Source organism: Oncorhynchus masou, chromosome 7, assembly GCF_036934945.1.
Source record: "Oncorhynchus masou masou isolate Uvic2021 chromosome 7, UVic_Omas_1.1, whole genome shotgun sequence".
Classification (NCBI taxonomy): Eukaryota; Metazoa; Chordata; class Actinopteri; order Salmoniformes; family Salmonidae; genus Oncorhynchus; species Oncorhynchus masou.
In genome coordinates this window covers 18,768,655-18,795,347 of record NC_088218.1, presented here as the reverse complement: position 1 = coordinate 18,795,347, position 26,693 = coordinate 18,768,655, and the positions used below count along the sequence as shown (strand labels likewise).

General features: G+C 47.0%; 1 pseudogene; it reads left to right on the top strand.

The window, feature by feature from the left end:
• Positions 1–24,589: 24,589 nt before the first annotated feature.
• Positions 24,590–26,693, top strand: part of LOC135543450 (hemopexin-like) — a 26,412-nt pseudogene continuing 24,308 nt past the window's right edge.

Below are 26,693 nucleotides of genomic sequence, written 5' to 3'. Positions count from 1 at the left end.
CTCCTCTCAAAGCCAGGTCAGTCGGGGTCGGAGCCCTTTGTGGCTGAGCTCAGGTGCAGACCCAGCTGGGCTGGAAGATGGGGGTGGGGGGTGGGGGGTTGGAGTGCAGAGGCAGAGCGAGGTGGAGGACAGAACATAGCAGAGGAGAGGGCTGTGGTGGTTGTTGCAGTGGTGTGTATGCCTGAGCATGGAGCCAGGGACAAATGCCTGAGTGCACTGTCCCATACACTAACCCAGAGAACAGAGAGAAGCACAGAGAGAGGAAAATAAATAGATGTGTGCATTAAAGAGAGAGAGAGCAGCTTTGTCCCTCACCCCTCTTCACATAACCCCCCACCCACCCACCTCTCCTCCCCATATCCTCCCTTCTCTCCTGGGTGTACCCCTGGGAGAGGCCTGGCCGGGCTCGGCCTGGACGCCATCTGCTGCATAATGTAACGGGATTGAACTCCAAATCCTTCATTTCCACTCGCTGCCTGTCATCTGTGTGTGAGTGTGTGTGTGTTTCTGTGTGTGTGTGTGTGTGTGTGTGGGTGTGCGACCTGTGTGTGTGTGTGTGCGTGTTCATATGGCTGCACATGCACACATTATCTGTGTGTGAAAGTGTGATGTGTCTGAGTGTATCTTGAAAGCTAATTTTATAGCTGTTACCCCCTTAGCACAACCAGCCATGATATCAGGATGTCAAAGGCAGCATTTTTACAAAAGTGTGAGTTTTTGTTAAGAGACATTGAACTACAGTATTTAATTATATTATACGTTGAATAACGTCAAATGACAAACCTCTGTGAGTATATGACAACCATAGTAGATCTTACAAACCCCTTACAGTATTGCTTTGAAGCAGTAGTCACACACACACACACACACACACACACACACACACACACACACACACACACACACACACACACACACACACACACACACACACACACACACACACACACACACAGATGACAGGCAGCGAGTGGAAATGAAGGATTTGGAGTTCAATCCCGTTACACAGACACACATACATACATACACATACACACATACACACACACACACACACACACGTATACACACATACATACACACATACACACATATGTTTAAGTACCCCACCCAGCTCGTAAGCCTGAGGTGTGGAGAGTTGTTCCTCTATGTCCCTAAGGATCACTGTGATTGGGAGCCATCTGTTTTCCTCTAATAATCTTTCTCTCCATTCATCCTTTCTTTCTCTCCTTCCTCTTTCTGTCCACTCCTTTTCCACTTTACGTCTTCTGTGGTGTGTGTTTGTGTGTCATCAAGTCCCGCACAAACAAATACACAAACCGTGTTATTGTAACTCAATGCAAATAACAAGAGAACCAAACATTCTTAGTTGAAATACAGAAACATGGTAAAATATTGCAGCCTGAATCTTGAACACAGACTAGGAAGAGATATGCAAGTTCTTGTCTGCTTGACTAAAGTAGAAGTGACATATCCCCTCTCTCAGGCCCAATCCCCACAGGCCCTGTGACTGAGAATCTGTGTGTGTGTGTGTGTGTGTGTGTGTGTGTGTGTGTGTGTGTGTGTGTGTGTGTGTGTGTGTGTGTGTGTGTGTGTGTGTGTGTGTGTGTGTGGAGGAGCCAGAGTGAGTCTCTCTCCAATAATATGTTTCACAGGCATGCTGTTGGTTATTTTCTCCAGTTCATGTTATCCATGCCATGTTTGTCTCCTGGTTATTTTCTCCATTGTCAACAATGGAAATCAAGTCACTCCCAGTGACTAAATGAACAAAATTCTACTCAACTAACAGCACTTCTTTCAGCTACCACTATCTCTTATTTATCTGCTATGTATATTTATAGGGAGACATTGCACATCAGTCACCAACATCTACAATTATTTATCTTTTAAATTTGAAAGGTTTGGCATCAAATGGCGTTGAATCGATCGTAATAGTTGCCATGGCTACGCGGGTTATGGGGGGGAGAGAGAGGGAATGTGCAAGGAGCCCACACAAACACTCCAAGACACACACACACACACACACACACACACACACACACACTGAGGCAGGGACAATGTGGGCAGTCAAAGTCATCGCTGACTGAGGGGGCTCTTGAATGAGAACAGGCAGGGTGCTGTCCAAGGTCCTGGTTCTGAAGAACAGGGAACATTGCTGTATGGTAAAGAACAGAATGAGCGATCACGTAATAAGAATGTGCGTGTGTCAGTGTAACACATAACATATTGAGAACAATGACTACTGACCATTCCTTCTATTCCACATCACCAGCGTAAATGTGCCAAAAAGGACATAAAGCCTTTATGTATTGAATATCCGCGGGCTGTGGACAGCATCAATACAACATGATATGAAAACAGTCACACAATAAAGACAATCATGAGGTTAGCATCAGATTTATACCATGATACAGAGATCAGCTATTGAGCAGAGAAGCAGGACATTAGATCATGATTATGGCTGGTCTGGCTAAGCCGGGAGGATGCTGTCTGGATCTCGTTCTCCCGCAATGAACAGGATCAATAAACCAGAGGGGTGTATCAGATGGGCCGTGCTGAGCTGGGAAGACCGTGCATATGTCAGGCACTGGCTATACTGGCGATGGCCATAGGAGACTTGTGTGCGTACACCACTGCTTGGGGGTGTACACACACACACACACACACACACACACACACACACACACACACACACACACACACACACACACACACACACACACACACACACACACCACACACACACACACACACACACACAAACGTTACCCCCTCCTCCCCCAACACACACACAAAGCCGAATATATAACTAATGTGCATCCCACCTATTCATAACTCCACACCATCTGGATGTGCAGACAAAATAATAACGTAGTATATCACAAACATCTCGTTCCGTCCCCATCGCCTCCTGCCTCTCTCCCCCTTCCATCAACTAACTTCATGAGCCTGTCTCTTCTCCAGCGACACGTCAGTCCCAGGTTGGCACCACTATATTGCACTCATTTGGGACAGGAGATTTACAAGCTGTTCAGGATACAATATCAACACACTTTGTTCAGATCTGCTTTCTTCATTTGCCCCAAAAGGAAAGATGCAATCTACTGTATCCTACTGTGCCACCAAAAAAACGTTCCTGCACCGCGATCCTATTTCTAGTACATCTAATCCTATTGCCATGCTGGTGAATGGTGGGTTGTAGCTGCTGTGTGTTGATGTTCAGAAACAGCAACCACTATATGATGTAGGGGGTAACTATGGAGCACTCTGTGTTTATTAAAAAAAAAACAGGTGATTCTAGGTGAGAGACCCATACACACATTCACAAGTGAGCACACACACACGCACACACAGACACACACACGCACACACGCACACACACACACACGCACATAGACACACGCAGTTACATTACACTAATTTAATGCCCCATTCCCCCTTATTAATCTTGAGTTCTGTCCACATTTCCACTCTCTTTTAACATTAGGGGGCCGCCACATGCTGCACCCCAAACAAAAGGGTTCAGTTTATTCTTCATTGGGGGTTCACACATGGACATTACCCCTAAAGGAAGGCCTCACTGCCAGCTGCCACCCATAATTAACTGGCCTTGCCTTGCCTATCAGTGATTATGTCTGACCTGGCTAATAAGGCGATGGGTGGGCCCCGTACGTGTGGCATGAGCCAGTGGTTTCTGTTGGATCCACTTGTCACATCCACTGTTATCTGTGCTGAGACGAGGCAATTCCATGTGCTACTGGTGACATTCGGGACCCTCTCAAATTAATCTTGATACGTTCATGATTGATCTAGAATATGATTTATCTAGAATATAATTGATCTATACTGATGAGTATGTGTATGATGTGATTGTTTATGATGGATAAGAATCACATGAAATGATAATTTGATGAATGGATGGGAACTGATTACCAGTGCTTGGCTTGGTCTGAAACAGGTGCCAATACTGATTTTGGGTCCCGGTACTTTTTATATTTAGGTGCAGGAGCTCCACAATACTTTTGAGCTAATATTCTATTATAATATTAGAAGAGGAACAGGAGCTCAAGCAGTAGAAAGTTTTAGGTGCCGGTGCTAATCTCCGGTGAGCTCCTGTCCAAGTCAAACACTGCTGTTAACAGTAAATGATCATACTGTAGAAACGTACCAGTCCCCAACTCAGTAATCTATGAGCAAATATAATTTCACTGCCATGTAAGTCAACATTGTAAATCTGAATGAATTAATAATAAGTTAATCAAAGTGGTGAAATGAATGGCTGTCATGAAAGATTAATGCTTGACATTCTCCAGGTTGCTGTGCCTGTGCTGTAGCTGAATGACTCTCGGTTCAAGACGAACCAGACAGAGATTATATGGTTTATGCCATTGAGGAAGTTGTTCCATTTCATAGTTTGCAATTGAGCATGGCAGTGTGTGGGTCTTTTTAAACCAGGGCATATTCAGTGGGTGTGACCCCTCTATTTCTGTTTTCTCTCTCTCTCTCTCTCTCTCTCTCTCTCTCTCTACCCCTCTCTCTCTCTCTCTCTCTCTCTCTCTACCCCTCTACCCCTCTTTCCCTCTCTCCCTCTCTCTCTCATTCTCCCTCTCCCTCTCCCTCTCTCTCCCTCTCCCTCTCTCTCTCTCTCTCTCTCTCTCTCTCTCTCTCTCTCCCTCTCCCTCTCCCTCTCCCTCTCTCTCTCTCTCTCTCTGTCTGTCTACTTCATCTTGTTCTAGAGGCGAGAGATCAGTTCGCAGCAGTGGGGAGCTGGTGTTTTGCCTGGGGGGGCCTCGGACACAGATTCTGTCATTGTTCCACAGCTGCCACTCTGCCCACCTCCCCCTTCCTCATCCCTCCCTGTCCTTCCTCCATCCCATCCACCCCTTGGCCCTTCTCCATCGCTACGGTCCATCCTTACCCAAGGGCGTCACTCTCCTCTGCCTCTCTAATGAAGAGTGACACGTGTCCAGAGGACTGATTCTAACTCTGAAACAAGGCCCTGCCCCTGCCTCCCCCATTTTGGCCCATTGACTATGGTGGTGGGGTGGTGGTGGTGGCCCCTGCCTCCCCCATTTTGGCCCATTGACTACAGTGGTGGGGTGGTGGTGGTGGCCCCTGCCTCCCCCATTTTGGCCCATTGACTACGGTGGTGGGGTGGTGGTGGTGGCCCCTGCCTCCCCATTTTGGCCCATTGACTACGGTGGTGGGGGGTGGTGGTGGCCCCTGCCACCCCCATTTTGGCCCATTGACTACGGTGGTGGGGTGGTGGTGGTGGCCCCTGCCTCCCCCATTTTGGCCCATTGACTACGGTGGTGGGGTGGTGGTGGTGGCCCCTGCCTCCCCCATTTTGGCCCATTGACTACGGTGGTGGGGTGGTGGTGGTGGCCCCTGCCACAGTGATGAGAGGATATACCCAAGAGGCATCAGCGGTTACAAAACGGGGCGAGCAAAAGGGCGATTGCAATTCTATGAATTATGAAGAGCTAATTGTTTTTATTCATGAGCTGTGTGATTGATATTAGAGGAAAATGAAAGTCTCTAATTGTCCCTTGATATGAGGAATGTCCTATAGAACCGGACGGTCTGCCGTTGGGCGAGATTTCAAATAGACAATTCCCATAGGGCGTCTTTGTGATGGTCCGCTGACGACACATCACTCAAAATAATTCACATTGCATTGTTGTTCTCTGACGGTCTGTGACTTTTTGGTTTGTAGTTGTCTGCCATGCACCCATTGTTGTTCTCTGACGGTCTGTGACTTTTTGGTTTGTAGTTGTCTGCCATGCACCCATTGTTGTTCTCTGACGGTCTGTGACTTTTTGGTTTGTAGTTGTCTGCCATGCACCCATTGTTGTTCTCTGACGGTCTGTGACTTTTTGGTTTGTAGTTGTCTGCCATGCACCCATTGTTGTTCTCTGACGGTCTGTGACATTTTGGTTTGTAGTTGTCTGCCATGCACCCATTGTTGTTCTCTGACGGTCTGTGACTTTTTGGTTTGTAGTTGTCTGCCATGCACCCATTGTTGTTCTCTGACGGTCTGTGACTTTTTGGTTTGTAGTTGTCTGCCATGCACCCATTGTTGTTCTCTGACGGTCTGTGACTTTTTGGTTTGTAGTTGTCTGCCATGCACCCATTGTTGTTCTCTGACGGTCTGTGACTTTTTGGTTTGTAGTTGTCTGCCATGCACCCATTGTTGTTCTCTGACGGTCTGTGACTTTTTGGTTTGTAGTTGTCTGCCATGCACCCATTGTTGTTCTCTGACGGTCTGTGACTTTTTGGTTCGGAGTTGTCTGCCATGCACCCATTGTTGTTACATCCCGAATTCAGAATCAATACGGATATGCAGCTACAGTCTACGGATGGAAAATGAATGTGACTTTAAAAAAATATCCAGTGTATTATTTTCCACATTTTTCAGAGCGCATGAGATCACCTGACAAGCAGACTTGCTCCACTCTACCCCTCCTCCTCCCCCCTGTTAGGCACCACGTATACCCCTCCTCCTCCCCCCTGTTAGGCACCACGTCTACCCCTCCTCCTCCCCCCTGTTAGGCACCACGTATACCCCTCCTCCTCCCCCTGTTAGGCACCACGTATACCACTCCTCCTCCCCCCTGTTAGGCACCACGTCTACCCCTCCTCCTCCCCCCTGTTAGGCACCACGTCACCCATAATTAAAACCCCGGACGAGGAACACCTTAACTGACTCAGGTAAGCGTAAATGAAAAGGCGGGAGGAAAAAAGCTGTAATGCGATGAGAGCCAGTAGCAGCAAAGCAGCACATACCTGATGCCATTAAATGCATTTCCCCCTGTGTGTCAGCCCCATCCATTTGTCAGCTGCTAACACTGCGCGCTTTATTGAAAAGCTAATCCGCTTCAATTAACTGGCCCTGCAAAGCAGTTGAACTCCGCTTTAATCCTGTCAAGATGTTTAAACAGGCAGAGTGTTACATACAGTAGGAGGACATCATTTCAAAGCCCTGTCAGATTTCTTTCTCTCTTAGGTGGAGCAGTGGTACTGTATTGGCCCATGTGAGTTTGCGGGTTTTACCTCGTAGACATGTGCTGCGAGCCTCAGTTCCAGCTCCACTGACGTGACACCAGCTTCACAAGACCCAGTGTGTTTCTGCAGCTTCCTGTGGAGCCTCAACCCCCTCCCACCTCGCCCCTTCCGAGGGGAGGTGGCTGTTGGCACGGTGCTGTCGCCAGGGGAACCTGGGTGGGTGGCGCCGACAGGGTAGGGAGAGATGTGTAAATTGGGTGAGTGCTGGATGCAAAAGCCGTTAGTGGAAGCTGGGGAAGTTTCTCTCGCTGCTTTGTGTCACACATTTACACCCCTGGAGGGGATAGGATGACGAGATGGAGAGAGAGAGAGGTGTGGCGGGGGAGGGTCATGGGGTCATGCGATCATGATAGTGATTGTGACTGTGGGTAAACAGGTATCCCCCATCAGCTCCCATTTATCAATTTGACATTAATGAAATATGAAAATGTAATCAGGGAAACAGAATTTGAAAGGCAAGCAGGTGTGACTCTGCCTTTGATCGTAAGTGCTCCCCGCCGTAATTACGCCCGGAACCGTTCTCCACCATCAGGGGGCCAGTTCCAGATTATGTATTTTTAATCAGAGTTGTTAGCATCCGTGATGGATGCCCATTTTCTCAACTCTAACCTTGGATGACGTCTGTCATGTTCACTAGCTGTGCATTAACATGGCTGTCCTGTGAATTACTGCGAGGTGAGCGTCCTTCGACAAACCCCCACTAGAGCCACATTTATATGAATATATGCTCCTCTGGCCCCCATGCCTTACCTACAAACTACCCTGATCTACTGTACTGTAGGCTACTGCAGATTCAGCCAATTACCAATGTGGCCCTTGTGGAAAGATCCTAAACACTGGCGATTGTATAAGAGTTGTTTGATGTATGATGAAACCCACATGTATTACGACCTTTCATATGTTCAACCCTCTGCCTAATGATGCCATTATACACACTGCTGCTGCATACTCTCAGTAGAACGAACACACAACATGCCACCTGAACATATATCCACACAGTTCATTTAGAGACAAAACAATGTGTGTTTGTCTTCCCAGTGAGTGTGGGCCTAACTGGACCGTGTGCTAACCTCACACAGCTGCATAGCCCCCTTGAGGGTGTGTGACGCAGGCGACTGTTGAGAAGACACGGACTGCACACAGTGCCTTTCGTTTCCGTACAACAGTGTTCTGGCATACGCAGGCCTAGTGCTCCTGCTAAATCTCTGACTCCGTCAGATAGAGTTACCATCAGCTGTATACTGTAGCCTACACTGTCAGGTTGATGTCATTGCATTCCATCGAGTTCTGCTGCTAAGATCTGTTTGTGAAAATTCTAATTTATTCATACCTCAGCTGAAATATACACTGGTCCACACGACATGCAGGTTTCATATGCTGGCGGTTTGAAGAACACATGGAATGGAAAACCAGAGCTCCAGTGTCTCTAAATATCCCTGTCAATCAAAACCCGTTTCCTCTGAGTGCGTTTTCTATCTGTCAAGGGTCATAGAGAGTGAGGATGAGGCCTCCTTCTATCCATCTCTCCGCCCCTCCCTCCCCCCCCGGATCCTCGAAGGTGTATCTCCACCTTGTGCATTTCGTCTTGGCATGACCTGTTGCTAGGTAACCCTGGGTCACAGCTGCACACTAAAGCGGACCCTTTTTTATTTATCAGTGAGTTATGTGGGAGACAGGCTGTAATTTCTTAGTTTGATATGGCAAGGCAGAGCAGAGTTTGGGATTGTAAAGGAGAGGGCCTATTGCTCATCAGAAAGCTCATTCTGAGTCCATGCTGGGTCCCACTCGACAGCATTCCACTCAGACCATCATAAAATTGTAGATTCACAAGCTTTTTTACCAAGTAAATGATCAAGTATTAACGGATACAAAACACATGGTAATTGCCTTTTTATAGATTTGGTCATAGAGCAAATGTTGTCTGACCTTCTGACCTTGAAAAAGTAGCCAACTAGTTTCGGTGTAAACTTGTTTCAATGTTTCTATAATTTCATATTTGCTTTGTGAGATGAATGTTACCAATATGTATTGGTAATGAGGCAGTTATTGTGGAAACAATTGGCCTTTTGCAGTTACAAACAATTACATTGACAAGAAGCAAAAAATGAACTGTGTTATATTTCCATGATTTAATCTTGATGTTCCAACACTTTGGTGCTGCATTAATTCGTGCTGCATCTGTTGTAGTTGAATGTGCCAAGCAGGCAGGCATGGGCTCCCTTTCCCTGTGTTTACCTCGTTGGCCTAATGAAAGCACACGGTCACATCCTGGTCTCACCAATGACGCGCTTTGTTAAATTCTCCCTCTAATGTGCGTGTGATGAATATTTCTCAGATGGTTCCTCTAGGCCATATCTGATCAAAACAAATGCACCTGCACTTTTTGCAACTGCAACTCCCCTGAGACCAGTAAAAATTGACTCCCTGGCTTCCTCTACGAGGCAATTATGTGCCATCTGTTCCCTTCTTGGTGGTTCCAGCTCGTTTTGTTTCTGCGATTGTTCCCCTAATATCATACCCCTGAAAGTGTTAAAAGAGGGGGGGACACAAAATGAGGAGTGGCAATGGAGGAATTAATCGAATCCAGTGACAGAACCGGATCCGCACCTTTGAAAGACGATAGTCCCACTGGAGAGAACAGACTATTACCATATTCATGAACTCACATCGAGTGATGGAAAATAATAAGATATAATGTGGAATATGACTTTTTTGTCCATCTCTGGTACTCAACGAATAATGTTATTTCCTTAATTATTTATCTATGATTCAGTCGCCCTGTATGCTGGGAAAACCTGACAAGACTAGAATTAAATAGATCACCTTTGGTAATAACCCATATGTGGCGCTGTCGTATGTGTTTGTAATATAAGGCACGATGCATCACATTATTTTTTGTTACAGTTAACTATTGGTCCCATTACTCTCTGTCACACAAACAGAAGCGAGAGGCATGTAGATTTAATTGCACCCTGGTTGGAGGCGGGCGGGCAGCTGGGCTGTGGAGTTGAACAGTCGTATCAATAACACGCGAGGTCTGATACGACTGTGGGCCAATATCATTTCCCATTGATGCTGACAGACCAACGATAGTAATAATCAGTCAGACGGGCCCAGACGGGCCCAGGCGGGCCCAGACGGGCCCAGACGGGCCAGGCAGGGAGCCTCCAGGACTCGGTGTGACATTCAAAAACACGGACGTCTGAGGACCCATCTGTGTCTAGGGAGAAGTTTCACCACGTGTGTGTCGCTCCGTAAAGGAGTGTCGGACAGAGAATGCTGGATCTCATAGAGGAAATAGCTGTTAGCATCTGAGGCTAAAGAGGAAGCAGAGGAATGAATGGTCTTATCAGTGGTTTGGCGTGGAGGGCGCTCAGCTAGCAGAGGACACAAAGATCAACTGGTACTGTCGCAGATGGACAGAGATAGATAGTTACAGTACATAGTGTTAAGATGTGATGGTAGGCCCACCTATTTAATCTGAGTTCATCATATAACATGGGTGTCATATCTTCCTGACAGCCTTTATGTCAGAGAGCATTGTCCCAAAGAAAACGTATCATATCCAAGTTGATAGGTAATATGTTTACTCCCAGACGTATCGGTGCATAAACTACACCTCAGTGTTTCACAGTTCAAACAAGTGCTGGTTTCTTCTTCATGATGAGTCATATTCTTGGGTCCCCCAGGAGGGAGCCTAGCAACAGAACAAACACAAGACAGGATTAAACGCTGATCATAATAAAGAGGACGAGAAGGATAGATACTGTGATGCATGACTGGGAGACCTACCTCAGCACCAGGCCAGCTAGAACAGCAGCGGACCATGGGGCCCAAACCAGTAGACCCAGGAACAGTAGTTAGCCACCACAGCAGGCCCAGTGTTAGAGTAGTTAGCCTCCACAGCAGGCCCAGTGTTAGAGCAGTTAGCCACCACAGCAGGCCCAGTGTTAGGAACAGTAGTTAGCCACCACAGCAGGCCCAGTGTTAGAGTAGGTAGCCACCACAGCAGGCCCAGTGTTAGAGTAGTTAGCCACCACAGCAGGCCCAGTGTTAGGAACAGTAGTTAGCCACCACAGCAGGCCCAGTGTTAGAGTAGGTAGCCACCACAGCAGGCCCAGTGTTAGAGTAGTTAGCCACCACAGCAGGTCCAGTGTTAGAGTTAGCCACCACAGCAGGCCCAGTGTTTAGGTAGCCACCACAGCAGGCCCAGTGTTAGAGTTAGTTAGCCACCACAGCAGGCCCAGTGTTAGAGTAGTTAGCCACCACAGCAGGCCCAGTGTTAGGAACCAGTGTTAGCCACCACAGCAGGCCCAGTGTTAGAGTAGTTAGCCACCACAGCAGGCCCAGTGTTAGAGTAGTTAGCCACCACAGCAGGCCCAGTGTTAGAAGTAGTTAGCCACCACAGCAGGCCCAGTGTTTGAGTAGTTAGCCACCACAGCAGGCCCAGTGTTAGAGTAGTTAGCCACCACAGCAGGCCCAGTGTTAGGAACCATAGGTAGCCACCACAGCAGGCCCAGTGTTAGAGTAGTTAGCCACCACAGCAGTCCCAGTGTTAGGACCAGTAGTTAGCCACCACAGCAGGCCCAGTGTTAGAGTAGTTAGCCACCACAGCAGGCCCAGTGTTAGGAACCATAGGTAGCCACCACAGCAGGCCCAGTGTTAGAGTAGTTAGCCACCACAGCAGGCCCAGTGTTAGTGGTTAGCCACCACAGGCCCAGGCCCAGTAGTTAGCCACCACAGCAGGCCCAGTGTTAGAGTAGTTAGCCACCACAGCAGTCCCAGTGTTAGGAACCCAGTGTTAGGACCAGTAGTTAGCCACCACAGCAGTCCCAGTGTTAGAGTAGTTAGCCACCACAGCCGGCCCAGTGTTAGGAACAACAGTTACCACAGCAGGCCCAGTGTTAGGAACACAGCAGGCCCAGTGTTAGAGTAGTTAGCCACCACAGCAGGCCCAGTGTTAGGAACAGTAGTTAGCCACCACAGCAGGCCCAGTGTTAGAGTAGGTAGCCACCACAGCAGGCCCAGTGTTAGAGTAGTTAGCCACCACAGCAGGTCCAGTGTTAGAGTAGTTAACCACCACAGCAGGCCCAGTGTTAGAGTAGTTAGCCACCACAGCAGGCCCAGTGTTAGAGTAGTTAGCCACCACAGCCGGCCCAGTGTTAGGACCAGTAGTTAGCCACCACAGCAGGCCCAGTGTTAGAGTAGTTAGCCACCACAGCAGGCCCAGTGTTAGGAACCATAGGTAGCCACCACAGCAGGCCCAGTGTTAGAGTAGTTAGCCACCACAGCAGGCCCAGTGTTAGAGTAGTTAGCCACCACAGCAGGCCCAGTGTTAGAGTAGTTAGCCACCACAGCAGGCCCAGTGTTAGGAACCATAGGTAGCCACCACAGCAGGCCCAGTGTTAGAGTAGTTAGCCACCACAGCAGGCCCAGTGTTAGAGTAGTTAGCCACCACAGCAGGCCCAGTGTTAGGAACAATAGGTAGCCACCACAGCAGGCCCAGTGTTAGAGTAGTTAGCCACCACAGCAGGCCCAGTGTTAGAGTAGTTAGCCACCACAGCCGGCCCAGCGTTAGGACCAGTAGTTAGCCACCACAGCAGGCCCAGTGTTAGAGTAGTTAGCCACCACAGCAGGCCCAGTGTTAGGAACCATAGGTAGCCACCATAGCAGCCCCAGTGTTAGAGTAGTTAGCCACCACAGCAGGCCCAGTGTTAGGACCAGTGGTTAGCCACCACAGCCGGCCCAGTGTTAGAGTAGTTAGCCACCACAGCCGGCCCAGTATTAGAGTAGTTAGCCACCACAGCAGGCCCAGTGTTAGAGTAGTTAGCCACCACAGCAGTCCCAGTGTTAGAGTAGTTAGCCACCACAGCCGACCCAGTGTTAGGACCAGTAGTTAGCCACCACAGCAGTCCCAGTGTTAGAGTAGTTAGCCACCACAGCCGGCCCAGTGTTAGGAACAACAGTTAGCCACCACAGCAGGCCCAGTGTTAGGAACAACAGTTAGCCACCACAGCAGGCCCAGTGTTAGGAACAACAGTTAGCCACCACAGCCGACCCAGTGTTAGGAACAACAGTTAGCCACCACAGCAGGTCCAGTGTTAGGAACAACAGTTAGCCACCACAGCAGGCCCAGTGTTAGGAACAACAGTTAGCCACCACAGCCGGCCCAGAGGCTCTGGCTGGATTCATGCAGCACCCTGAAACACCTCCACTAAACCACATAAGCTGAACAAAAATATAAATGTAACATGCAACAATTTCCAAGAGGGAAATCTGTGGATCGACGCTGTTGTACACGTTAATCCAGAGCATCCCCAAACATGCTCAATGGGTGGCATGTCTGGTGAGTATGCAGGCCGTGGAAGAACTGGGACATTTTCAGCTTCCAGGAATTGTGTACAGATTCTTACAACATGGGGCCGTGCATTGTTATGCTGAAACATGAGGTGATGGCGGTGGATGAATGGCCTGGCAATGGGCCACAGAACCTCGTCATGATATCTCTGTTTATTCAAATTGCCGTCGATAAAATGCAATTGTGTTCATGTTCCGTAGCCTATACCTGCCCATACACTAACCCCACCACCACTACTCTGTTTGCAACGTTGACATCAGCAAATCGCTCGCCCATACGACACCATACACGCTGTCTGCCATCTGCCCGGTTGAAACCAGTATTCATCCGTAAAGAGCACAATTATCCAGCGAGCCAGTGGCCATCGAAGGTGAGCATGTGCCCACTGAAGTCAGTTAAGACATCGAACTGCAGTCAGGTCAAGACCCTGATGAGGACGACGAGTACGCAGATGAGCTGACAGTTTGTGCAGAAATTCTTCAGATGTGCAAACCCACAGATTCATCAGCTGTCCGGGTGGCTGGTCTCAGACGATCCCGCAGGTGAAGAAGCCAGATGTGGAGGTCCTGGGTTGGCGTGGTTACATGTGGTCTGTGGTTGTGAGGCCGGTTGGATGTACTGCCAAATTCTCTAAAATGACATTGGGGCGGCTTATGGAAGAGAAATGAACATTCAATTCTCTGGCAACAACTCTGGTGGACATTCTTGCAGTCAGCATGCCAATTTCACGCTCCCTCAATACTTGAGACATCTGTGGCATTGTGTTGTGTTAGAAAACTGCACATTTTAGAACGGTCTTGAATTGTCCCCAGCACAAGGTGCACCTGTGAAGTGATCATGCTGTTTAAACAGCTTCTTGATATGCCACACCTTTCAGGGGGATGGATTATCTTGGCAAAGGAGAAATATTCACTAACAGGGTTGTAATCACATTTTTTCACAAAATTTGAGAGAAATACGTTTTTTTTGTGTGTATGGACATTCCTGGGACATTTTATTTCAGCTCATAAAACATGGGACCAACACTTTGCATGTTGCGTTTATATTTTTTTTCAGTGTAAGATTGAGAGAACAATGATGTTAAAAAGTTTAGTGAACATCTACATTTCATACACTTTGTTGTGGAACAGTAATAACATTCCACCATCCTGCAGGTGGACTGCTTGTTTATGTAGCATTGGATAACTCAGGATGTTGACAGTGACGCACTCACCCTCCCAGAATACCGACGGTGACAGTTAGTCGGATGCCGAAAGGTGCTATGAGGGTCTTGCTCTGCCTGTTGACGGCACTCATGCAGACCGTTAGTAAGTAGTGGCCTCCACTAGAAAACAAGAGTGAACAAGTAAAACAAATGATTCCTCTATACTATTGTAGGCCTACTCCATACCAGAAGTAACTACCAACTCATAGAGATGAAACAACAATTTCATAATTTTTTCCCTTTCTTTTTTGAACAATTTAATATGTCACTACCAACCTCACTGCTGTTGTGATGGCTATGCAGATGGACAGAGCAACCCCATATGCCAGAGCTGGCTGCAGTCTACCGGTGTCCGTTGGGTTTTTGATCACTGAAACCAATTGGTGAAGATGAAGAGGGCTGTCCCGAGAAACTCTGCAATGCACTGGAGAACAAATGGTTCATACCGGCTGCGGTTGATATTCTTCTTTTCAGGTGGTTTCTCACATTCACCTTTGATTGATTCACCTTTGCATGTATGCAAGGGCTGTATTGGTGTACCGAACACGGCTAATTTTGGTTGTTTGACAAAGTTAGTGGCACAATTACCCTAGCTAGCTACAGCAGCTAACATGAAAACACACTCTCATTCCTTAGCAGCGGAGTTAGCAAACGTTTTTCTCAAAACATTCCAATTCAGAGCGCAATAGAAAAATACGATCGGTTTCAAAAAAGGGGACTCCAAATGCTTCTGTCAGGTTTTCAATTAGCTTGATTGTTTTAAAATCAATATAAACCATGCAGCTAAGTTACTCAAGTCAAGGGGAGTTATGCAAATTGCTCAATTACACCCACAGTGCGAAAGCAAACCAACCCAAACAGATCTATATGGGCTCACAGACATCATCAATATCAGAACAGCAGTAGCAAGTCATTCAAATTATCCTGCCTTTGCTATCTGCCGACATCTAGTGGTTAGAACGTACAAGAGAAATTGTGTTCCACCTGTGATCTCTAAATCTATTTGACTAAGATTGTGCAGCACCTCCAACATAATGCATCATCATGATGCGGCCTATTTACCTTTTGACAAGTTATGACCTTGCAAGGACATGGGATGGTTGACTGTGGCAATCTGCTTTATAGCGAAACCCCCAGTGCAGAGATTTTAAATGGGATGGGGCAAGCTTACATCTTGTCATGTGATCTGTATTATGCTAGGGAACTTGAATTTGACAAAGATACGGGTTTGAAATGGGTTTGATATGGGTTTGACAGAGAGTTTGTGTGCATGAGAGAAATTGACAGTGTAAGGGAATGTAGAACTATTTTGAAGAGTGAAGAATGGGGTGAAAGAAAGAAAGAAAGAGGGATAGCGGGAAAGGGGCTGAAGGGGGTGTGACGGAGAGGTGTGGACGGGACAGAGGAAGGATGTGACACTGTGGGACGCGGCACAGAGAGCAGTGGAGGAAAAGGGGTGCACCTGACCCAGGTAAGATCCTTTCTGCTCCATTTAATGAAGGCTAATCGAACGAATAACAAAATACAGGAAGTACTAGAACTTTGCATGAATAGGTTTGCACAAGTACTGTGCCCGATATGTCAATGAACTCTTGACAGATTTCTTTGTGCCATAAATTGAAATTGATTTTACTGTAAGTTAACTGTAATGTTTTGGTATTGTAATGTTGACCTTTTCCTTGATTAGCGTTTTAAGTAAACCTATAAGGATCTTTTGGGGGATCTTTTAAAGAGGTATTTCTGACATACAGCATTTTGTCAGTTATCATACTTATACATGTTGATCACTTGATACTGGTGAAGGTGTCCTCAATAGGAATGTTATCGTAAAATTTTTCCACTCAACACCACAGCTAGTGCCATGCAGGTCCCTGGGTAACTTAGCAACCAGGGTCCCTCATTCAACATTTAACTGGGTAATGTGAGAGGGGACCGGTAGCTGCACTCCAACAAAGTGACTGTTATTTTTTTCACACGGACACAAAGGCCTATTTCCCCACATTCCATCAAACAAGTACAGGTCTGTACACCTGTCAGTTATTCTTTGGACTCGTTATATTCAGCAAAATGTGAATTGGGAGGGAAGTTTCTCTTTCCAAATGTGTTTATTTTTCCCTGTGATGTTTTGTTCTTTTAAATATGTTTTATTCCAATTGCGTGTTCTGAATGGGTCAATTTGGTTATTTTTTACACAGGTTATCTGTTTTTACACAGGTTATCTGTTTTTACACGGGATATCTGTTTTTACACAGGTTATCGGTTTTTACACAGGTTATCTGTTTTTACACGGGATATCTGTTTTTACACGGGATATCTGTTTTTACACGGGTTATCTGTTTTTACATGGGTTATCTGTTTTTACACAGGTTATCTGTTTTTACACGGGTTATCTGTTTTTACACAGGTTATCTGTCCTAGATAAATACAAAAGAGAATGAAGATGCATCATGGGATTGTCTATTCAATACATGAGAAACTGTGTTTTTACCCATTCACACTCTGAGGTCACATGTTTCCAAGGGGACCTTATTGTGCAGGGCACTGAGGTAAAACGATACCCCACTCTTTCATCCTAGAAAAAGCCCTGTTGTTTTGCTCCTGGGGCTGAAAGGTTTCTCTAACTAGGGCTTCATACTAAGTCTACAGTGCTGTGAAAAAGTATTTGCCCCCTTTCTGATTTTCTCTATTTTTGCATATTTTCTAGAATGAATGTTATCAGATCTTCAACCAAAACCTGATATTAGATTAAGGGAACCTGAGTTTACAAATAGCACCAAAAAATGATGAGAAAATGATGATGAGTTATTTTATTTATTTAATTAACAGTTATGTAACACCAATTACCAGTGTGAAAAAGTAATTGTCCCCTTACACCCAATAACTGGTTGTGCCACCTTTTAGCTGTGATGATTGCAACCAAACGCTTCCTGTAGTTGTTGATCAGTCTCTCACATCACTGTGGAGGAATTTTGGCCCATTGCTTTAACTCGGCGACACTTCTGGGTTTTCAAGCATGAATTGCTCGTTTCAAGTCCTGCCACAACATCTCGATTGGGATCATTAGGTCTGGACTTTGACTGGTCCATTCCAAAACTTCAAATGTTTAGCTTTTTAGACATTTTCATGTAGACTTGATTGTGTGTTTTGGATCATTGTCTTGCTGCATGACCCAGCTGTGCTTCAGCTTCAGCTCACAGACGGATGGCCTGACATTCTCCTGTAGAATTCTCTGATACAGAGCAGATTCCATGGTTCCTTCTATTAAGGCAATTCATCCAGGTCCTGAGGCAGCAAAGCATCCCCCAACCATCAGACTACCACCACCATGCTTGACTGTTGGTCCCTGTTGGTCCCAGACATTTCTTTTCTGTTCATTGTCAGAGCAGAAATATAACATATTTTTTTGAGTCTGTTGTTCTTTGATTACCAAAGTGTCTGTCACTGTTTGAGTAAAGATATGGTACAAATCACAGGAGGTTGGTGGCACCTTCATTGGGGAGGATGGGCTCGTGGTAATGGCTGGAGCAGAATTGGTGGAATGGTAGAACGGTTTCAATGTGTTTGAAACCATTCCATTTGCTCCGTTCCAGACTTTTTTATGAGCCTCAGTATCCTCCACGGGTACAAATGTAGTCTTTCCTTGTCACTCAAATTTGAGTGAGTCAACCTTTTTCTTGCTGATCATGTTACACAAATTCAACTATTTCACACTCTTTCCCCAGGATTCAACAGCAAGCTGAAGATTGAAACATACCAGACCAACAAGAAGATTCTCCAACTTGTCCTCCATGATGTTAATGAGTTCTCACTCCGAGAGAAAAGCCTCCTTCCCTGGCCTCTCAGTCCTGATGTCACCCACCGCCCTGTCACCCACCTCCCCCATACAGCGAGACCTAAACTCCCCCAGGGGGTCCATCTTCGCACCCCTATCCCTTACCGATCCACCCAGCTGGGTCATGCTGGCCCTCTGCAATGTAGAGCAGGGCGAGAAAGAGCTGCAGAGTCTTAGGAAACGACAGACGAGTGAGGTGGAGGAAATGAACCGAGAGCTTGACAACGCCATCATTGAGGCTCAGAGAGAAGAGCGCCGACTGCTGGAAAAAGTTGAGCAGGACCACCGAGAAGCCCAGCGGTGCCTGGAGCAGGTGAAGAGGGAGAACGCTGCGGCGGTGCGGGTTGGACAGTCCCTGGTGGACCGGCAGCTCCGCAAACTGGGCCAACTGAAGGAGCAGGTCCTGAGATGGGGTGGAAGCAGTGGGGGACCCAATAAGAACCAGCTTCAGAGGGGTGTGGCAGAAGTTACACAGCCTTGGGAAATCTCCCTCTCCTTAAAGAGGGTCACTTTTCAGCCAGGTACGCAGCTGAAGGATGTTAGGTTAGGGGAGGTACAAGTCCAGGATCAAAATCTGAACTACCCTATTGGTGTCTGCGGTGAAACAGGGAAGAAATGTGCTCTTCACTCAGGGGAGATGAAGTTTGGAGACCGTGGATCATTTGAAGTTCGGAAGGACCTTTCATCCACATCAAATAGTGGGAGCATGCGTGTAGTCAGGAAGCTCCGCCTGTCCACCACAGACAAGGATGAGCCAAAGTCACCAGTCTCAAAGCCACCGCTCAGTCCCCGGCATCGAGGAGCATCTGAGTCATCCATGGATGAGGAGCAAGACACACATGGCCAGGACCTCTTCCTGGCTATCCCTCCAATCTCCAGCCAAGGGGAGTCGGAGGGAGACGAACCAGGCTGTGGACAAACTGGAATCAAGAAAAGCTCCATCCTCAAGTGTCAGAGAAAGCAAAGGACCCTGGTTCTCATCCCCAGCGAGGAACCCTCCTGCCCTCCAGAAGGTGGCAGATCTGAACATAGTGACCAACCACAGACCTCTCCCAAGACCAGCCGTGGAGAACCCCATCCCAGGTACAGCCTCCTGGACCTATCTTCAAGACGCGCTCGCTCACGTCAAAGCCTGTCACTCAGCAAATCCCCCCGTGGAACATCCACTAATGGGGGGAGTCCATCATCCCCGGCTGGCAGCGAGGACTGCTACAACTACATCACCATCCCCTCTCCTAGTAACAATGTCTCCCTGAACCAGGAACACCGACGCGCCATGTCGATGGCGGACCTCTCCAGGAAGACCAATCCTTTGATCAATGGGGGAAAGGGTGCCTACCTGGGATTTAAGAGAGACAACCACTCCTGTCTATCATCTGCCTCCTCAACCCTAGAGCAAGGGAATGGATCTGAGTCTGGCGGCAGAAGCCCCACAAGCTCGGATGAAAGAGAATCAAGATACCAGGGAAGGAGTGTAGGTTCTAACTGTGTGAGTCGATCTCTGTCCATGTCGGCTATTGACGCCGAAAGCCACCCTACAGCCAAGGAGAAACAATCAGACAATAGAAGGAGAGACAAACCAGAGCCAATCCTGAGAAACCTGGAGGAGGAAGCAGGTTCAAGTGCCTTTGAGTCAGCAAATCTGATCAAGCAGTTTGGAAAGCAGGGCTCAGGGCGCTCCGACTTCAACTTGCCCAGCGGGCTCCACGCCACTGTCAAAGGGCAGCTCTTTGTGGTGGACTGTGGGAACGCCCGAATTCAGGTGACCGACCTTCAGAAGTATGTTGTGCAGCAGGTGTCCCCTACCGGAACTGAGAGATCCGCCCGCATCTGCAACTACTTTGATGTGGCTGTGAACAACAAGGGCCTCATTGCGCTGACATGTGCTGCAGAGCGTGCCGTGTTGGTGTTCAGCCGTCATGGACGCCTCCTCCAGACCTTCGGGGGTAACATGATAGGATCCACCCATGAAGAGCTAGATGCACCAAGGGGAGTGACCGTCACCCGTCTGGATGAGTTCCTGGTGGCCGACATCAAGCGTGGAACTCTAACTGCCCTGATGCTGGACCCCAAGACAGGTGCCAGGCTGGAGCGCACCATAATCACAGGATTCCACAGGCCCTACCTGGTGGCTGCCTGCCTGACCTCTGGGCTGATGGCTGTGTCTGAGCGGGGCAATGAGACTGGCTGTGCGCCTTGCATCCGAGTGCTGGAACCTGGCTGGAACACCATCCGTGTCCTGGGGTTGTGCTCCGGCATGGGGCCTGTCCTGGCCTGCCCCTGGGGCCTCAGCATCGATAGTGATGGGGATGTCTTGGTGGCAGACTGGGGCAGGTTGCACCGCGTCCTGCTGTACCCTGCCAAGGGCCTAGGCTGGCCCCTTGTTACCCAGGGTCTGAGCAGCCCCCGAGGCCTGGCCCTGCTGCCGGAGGGCCAGCTAGTGGTGTCAGACAGCATGAACCACTGTATTAAGATCTACCAATACAAGTGAGACACTGGCGGGGTGAAGCTGTCAAGATGAGGATGGCGAGATGAAGATGATGAAGAAGTAGGCATTCTCTAGTTAACACCGATGCAGATTTCAGTAAATAACAACTACTTTGGCATAATCCGAGAGGATCCTGTTGAGAATTTCATGTTCTTCTAGAAAAAAGTGAATCATAAGACACAATGTAGGGTACAAATTGTGAAAGAAGACAGACTGTATAGAGTTGTGGAGAACAGTAGAGAAGGTTACATCTTTATTACCACAGAGGACAATTTCATGTGCAGCAAATGTTTTAGCTTGTTTTTAATTTGCCCATTGTCTTAAATGTGATAATCATAGTTTGATAATGAACCAAATGAAAATGGTGAAGAATAGCTGTATATAGCAAAAATATTTTTAGCAGAAGCATAATTGTGTTTTAATAGCTACAACAGTGTAGAGCAGCAGTGAATTATTTATTTACACCATATAACACAAAATTAAGGGTCCATGCTGTCCGGAACCCTTGGGACATCCCTACCCCATAAATGTTTAAGGTAACGATTAAGGTCAGGGTTAGGTAAAGGTTATGGTTAAGGTTAGGTCTAGGGCTAGGGTAAGGGTAGAGGTTAAGGTTAAGCTTAGGGTTTAGTGTAGGGATGTCCCAAGGATCCCGGATAGCACTGACCCAAAACTAAGGGTGGAACTTTGTATCTGTTATTAGAGTTCTAGGTATTTCAATGAAAATTCAAGACACATTTTAAATGGCTTGCAGTTGTTATGAGTAGTTGATTACTCACAAAATAAACTAACTGTTCACAAAATTGGCCATTTTATATAATGTGTAACAACAGGGTATGTGATGTTGCTGTAATTTGACCTCTGCCCTTTACAAAAAAAGATTGCCGTTTTGAAACTGCAGTAAAGTGCAGTAACTGCCGTCGATTGTGATATTTTGGACGCAGTAATTGCAAGATTACTGCAGTAAAAAGAAAATTGTATTTTGGACACAGTATTTGCAGCATACTGGGGTTATACTGCACTCTAACTACAGTTATACTACAGTGTACTGCAGTTACTGTACACTGCAGTCTGACTGCACATTTGTTTCATAAGGTTGAAGGCTGAAAGCTTTTGAAATGCTGTCTATCCCCAGTAGTTATGTTGTGAAACACAGTAATGTGTAATAGCCTACGCTATGGTAATGACTTGGAATTGAATACATTTATCATGAGACTGCCACCTCAAATATAATCAAATATACTGTGGATTTAATCACATTTCATGTGTATTGATTGTCAATTACATTGTAAATATTTAATTAAACTTTGGATTGGGTTTAAATCTTTATTGCAATGTACTCGTTCTTTATTTTGACTTGTTTCTTAGAAATCTAGTGTCAAAACTTTCAAATGATAGAACAAAGATAAGCAAGGGTCCTTCTCTCAGAGACTGTTGTTTATCTCCCTGTCTGACTCTGATCTCTGCTCCTACTGTGTGAACTCACTTGTCCAAAGTCCTGGCTAAAAAGTGTGCCACTTGGAACCGAGAAATTATATTTCATCTGACCCAATGATGTTGGCCAAACCAGATTAATGTGTAACATCCCAACATGTTCAATATTTTACTTTTATCATGATATAATTTGCCATATAAACATATAGTTGGATTTATACTCATGTTTTTATGTGCTCATATTGATTGCATTGTATTAGATGCATATATAAAACAGTTTCCGCTAAATAATTGTTTTGCAACAGCAAAAAGTCCTACACTCCCCCTGCTCTTTCAGTAAACAGAGCACAGAACTACCCACACTCCTACTTACAGAACTACCCACACTCCTACACACAGAACTACCCACACTCCTACACACAGAACTACCCACACTCCTACACACAGAACTACCCACACTCCTACACACAGAACTACCCACACTCCTACACACAGAACTACCCACACAACTACCCACACTCCTACACACAGAACTACCCACACTCCTACACACAGAACTACCCACACACACAGAACTACCCACACTCCTACACACAGAACTACACACACTCCTACACACAGAACTACACACACAACTACCCACACTCCTACACACAGAACTACCCACACTCCTACACACAGAACTACCCACACTCCTACACACAGAACTACCCACACTCCTACACACAGAACTACCCACACTCCTACACACAGAACTACCACAGAACACTCCTACACACAGAACTACCCACACTCCTACACACAGAACTACCCACACTCCTACACACAGAACTACCAGAACTACCCACTCCTACACACAGAACTACCAGAACTACACTCCTACACACAGAACTACCCACACTCCTACACACAGAACTACCCACACTCCTACACACAGAACTACACACAGAACCCACACTCCTACACACAGAACTACCCACACACACAGAACTACCCACAGAACTCCTACACACAGAACTACCCACACTCCTACACACAGAACTACCCATACTCCTACACACAGAACTACCAGAACACACTCCTACACACAGAACTACCCACACTCCTACACACAGAACTACCCACACTCCTACACACAGAACTACCCACACTCCTACACACAGAACTACCCAACTCCTACACACAGAACCCACACTCCTACACACAGAACTACCCACACTCCTACACACAGAACTACCCACACTCCTACACACAGAACTACCCACACTCCTACACACAGAACTACTCCTACACACAGAACACACTCCTACACACAGAACTACCCACACTCCTACACACAGAACTACCCACACTACACACAGAACTACCCACACACACAGAACTACCCACACTCCTACACACAGAACTACCCACACTCCTACACACAGAACTACACACACTCCTACACACAGAACTACCCACACAACTACCCACACTCCTACACACAGAACTACCCACACTCCTACACACAGAACTACCCACACTCCTACACACAGAACTACCCACACTCCTACACACAGAACTACCCACACTCCTACACACAGAACTACACACAGAACCCACACTCCTACACACAGAACTACCCACACTCCTACACACAGAACTACCCACACTACCCCACTCCTACACACAGAACTACCCACACTCCTACACACAGAACTACCCACACTCCTACACACAGAACTACCCACACTCCTACACACACATAACTACCCACACTCCTACACACAGAACTACCCACACTACACACACTACACACACAACTACCCACACTCCTACACACAGAACTACCCACACTCCTACACACAGAACTACCCACACTCCTACACACAGAACTACCCACACTCCTACACACAGAACTACCCACACTCCTACACACAGAACTACCCACACTCCTACACACAGAACTACCCACACTCCTACACACAGAACTACCCACCCACACTCCTACACACAGAACTACCACACTCCTACACACAGAACTACCTCACTCACACACACAGAACTACCCACACTCCTACACACAGAACTACCCACACTCCTACACACAGAACTACCCACACTCCTACACACAGAACTACCCACACTCCTACACACAGAACTACCCACACACAAAAGACACATAGGGAAATCCACCCCCTCACAGGCAGATCCAGTGTAAACGGTCTGGTCAACTCCTGCTCAGGCACCTTTCTCAGCTCAGCTCTCTTCGGTACCTGGGCCCAGAGGAGGACCGCTCAACGTGATGCTTCTCTCCCAAACACTCTGCCTGTGCTTGGCACTAGCACTCAGCTATGCTGCTCCAGCGTGAGTACTGCTGATCAACTGCTAAGCCTTTACATGTTAGTCATTTAGCACACGCTCTTTTCCAGAGCCACTTACAGGAGCAATTAGGGTTGAGTGCTTTGCTCATCAGCACATTGACCGATTTTTCACCCAGTCGGCTCGGGGATTTGAACCAGCGACCTTCGGTTACGCTCTGAACCGCTGGGCTACCAAAGTGGCATCCACGTTCAGTGTAGCCACAGCTAAATACACTGCCTCTAAATTGCCTCTGTACTTGCTTTGTTGAACTGTTACTTTATTCAACATATTATGGGCTTCGCTGTGCTGTGTTAAGACATGTCTTACGCAACCCAATTGGATACTATGCTGCCCCACATTGGCTGGGTTAGTTCCATAAGTTTGTTTGCAGTATCACAGAGGTCAAAGGCAGAATCAATAACCCAAACACACAAAGAGTGGTCAAAGTCAGTCGTGTACCTCAGCACTTCTGTCACTGAATCACCCCGTTACCTCATCATTACAGATCCCCTTCATATCAATCAGGTGTCCCTTTGAGCTGCTCTATTTGGAATAGGGCTGTGTATACTCCAGCATCATTATTGGTCTGTCTACCCAGAGGGTGGAGTCATGATATACAGTGTATTATCTCATTTCCCATCTCTATGACCTCACTCACGTCTCATCAGTATGAGGACATTATGGTTTATGATGAATGATGTCTGCTTTTTTTCTACGCAGGATCCATGATGTAATGATGTCAGGTGAGTCTTAGATCCATATTCATTTAACAGCCTGTGAAAATGCAGGACCTCACAACTCATTGACTTATCCAGGCGTGCTAGGCAAGGCTAACAACTAGGGTTGCAACTTGCCACGGGCACAGGTGTTATTCAACTCCCTTTCAGCCCATTACTCATGTCCTACATGCTTTTATATGAGAGTAGGATGCATGACTTCCAAATCACCACACCGCACCCTTTCATGTGGAGAAATGTTGGAATGATGAAAAGTCATTCAACCTGCATCTCACCTGGACTCTGACTGGCCCATTAGACCACCACCACCACGAGGACCAGGTCCACCACAACGCCAACCCAGACCGGTGTGACGGCACCGAGTTTGATGCCATCGCCCCCGACGAGAAAGGAAACACCTTCTTCTTCAAGGGTATCAAGACCATGTTATGAGTCGTCTTTTTTACCCTCATTCTCCCTACAGTGGGCTTGTCATTGTCATAATATGTCATTATGTCCCCATCAGGATGGCTAGGGTTACGGGTATACTCTTAGAAAAAAGGTACAATCTAGAACTTAAAAGGGTTCTTCGGCTGTCCCCATAGGAGAACCCTTTGAAGAACCCTTTTTGGTTCCAGGTAGAATAATTTTTGTTCCACGTAAAACTCTATTGGGTTCCATGTAGGACCCTTTCCACAGAGGGTTCTACATGGAACCCAAAAGAGTTCTACCTGGAACCAAAATGATGGGGACAGCCGAACATCCCTTTTAGAACTCTTTTTTCTAAGAGTGTAGTGGATTATTTAGTGGGCATTTTGTTATGGGCTACCATGACCTAGGTATTTTTGAATTGTGGAGCGTGTAGGCTTACATTTCCATGATTATATCTGATCCCAGATCTTAACTATGCTACTATAAGGGGGTCACCTGTGGAAGGGCTTCACTTGTCCAGCTCAGGTCTCCAGTGCCTTCTTCAAGGAGCTAGATGACTACCATCACCTGGGGCATGTTGACGCTGCCTTCCACGTGCACAACAAAGAAAAGCCTGAAGACCAGGATGACATCGACCTTTTCCTGGCACTGTCAATATCAGTGATGTAGTCGATATCCATATGAATAGGCCCTTAAACACGTGGTTTTACTCATCAGCTTGGGCAATCTTTTTAAAAGTCAAATTATGCAAACACGTGCTCCCATTACCATTGTAAACAGCATTCAAAGGCATCATGCCCTTAGGGGGCATAGTAGCACGT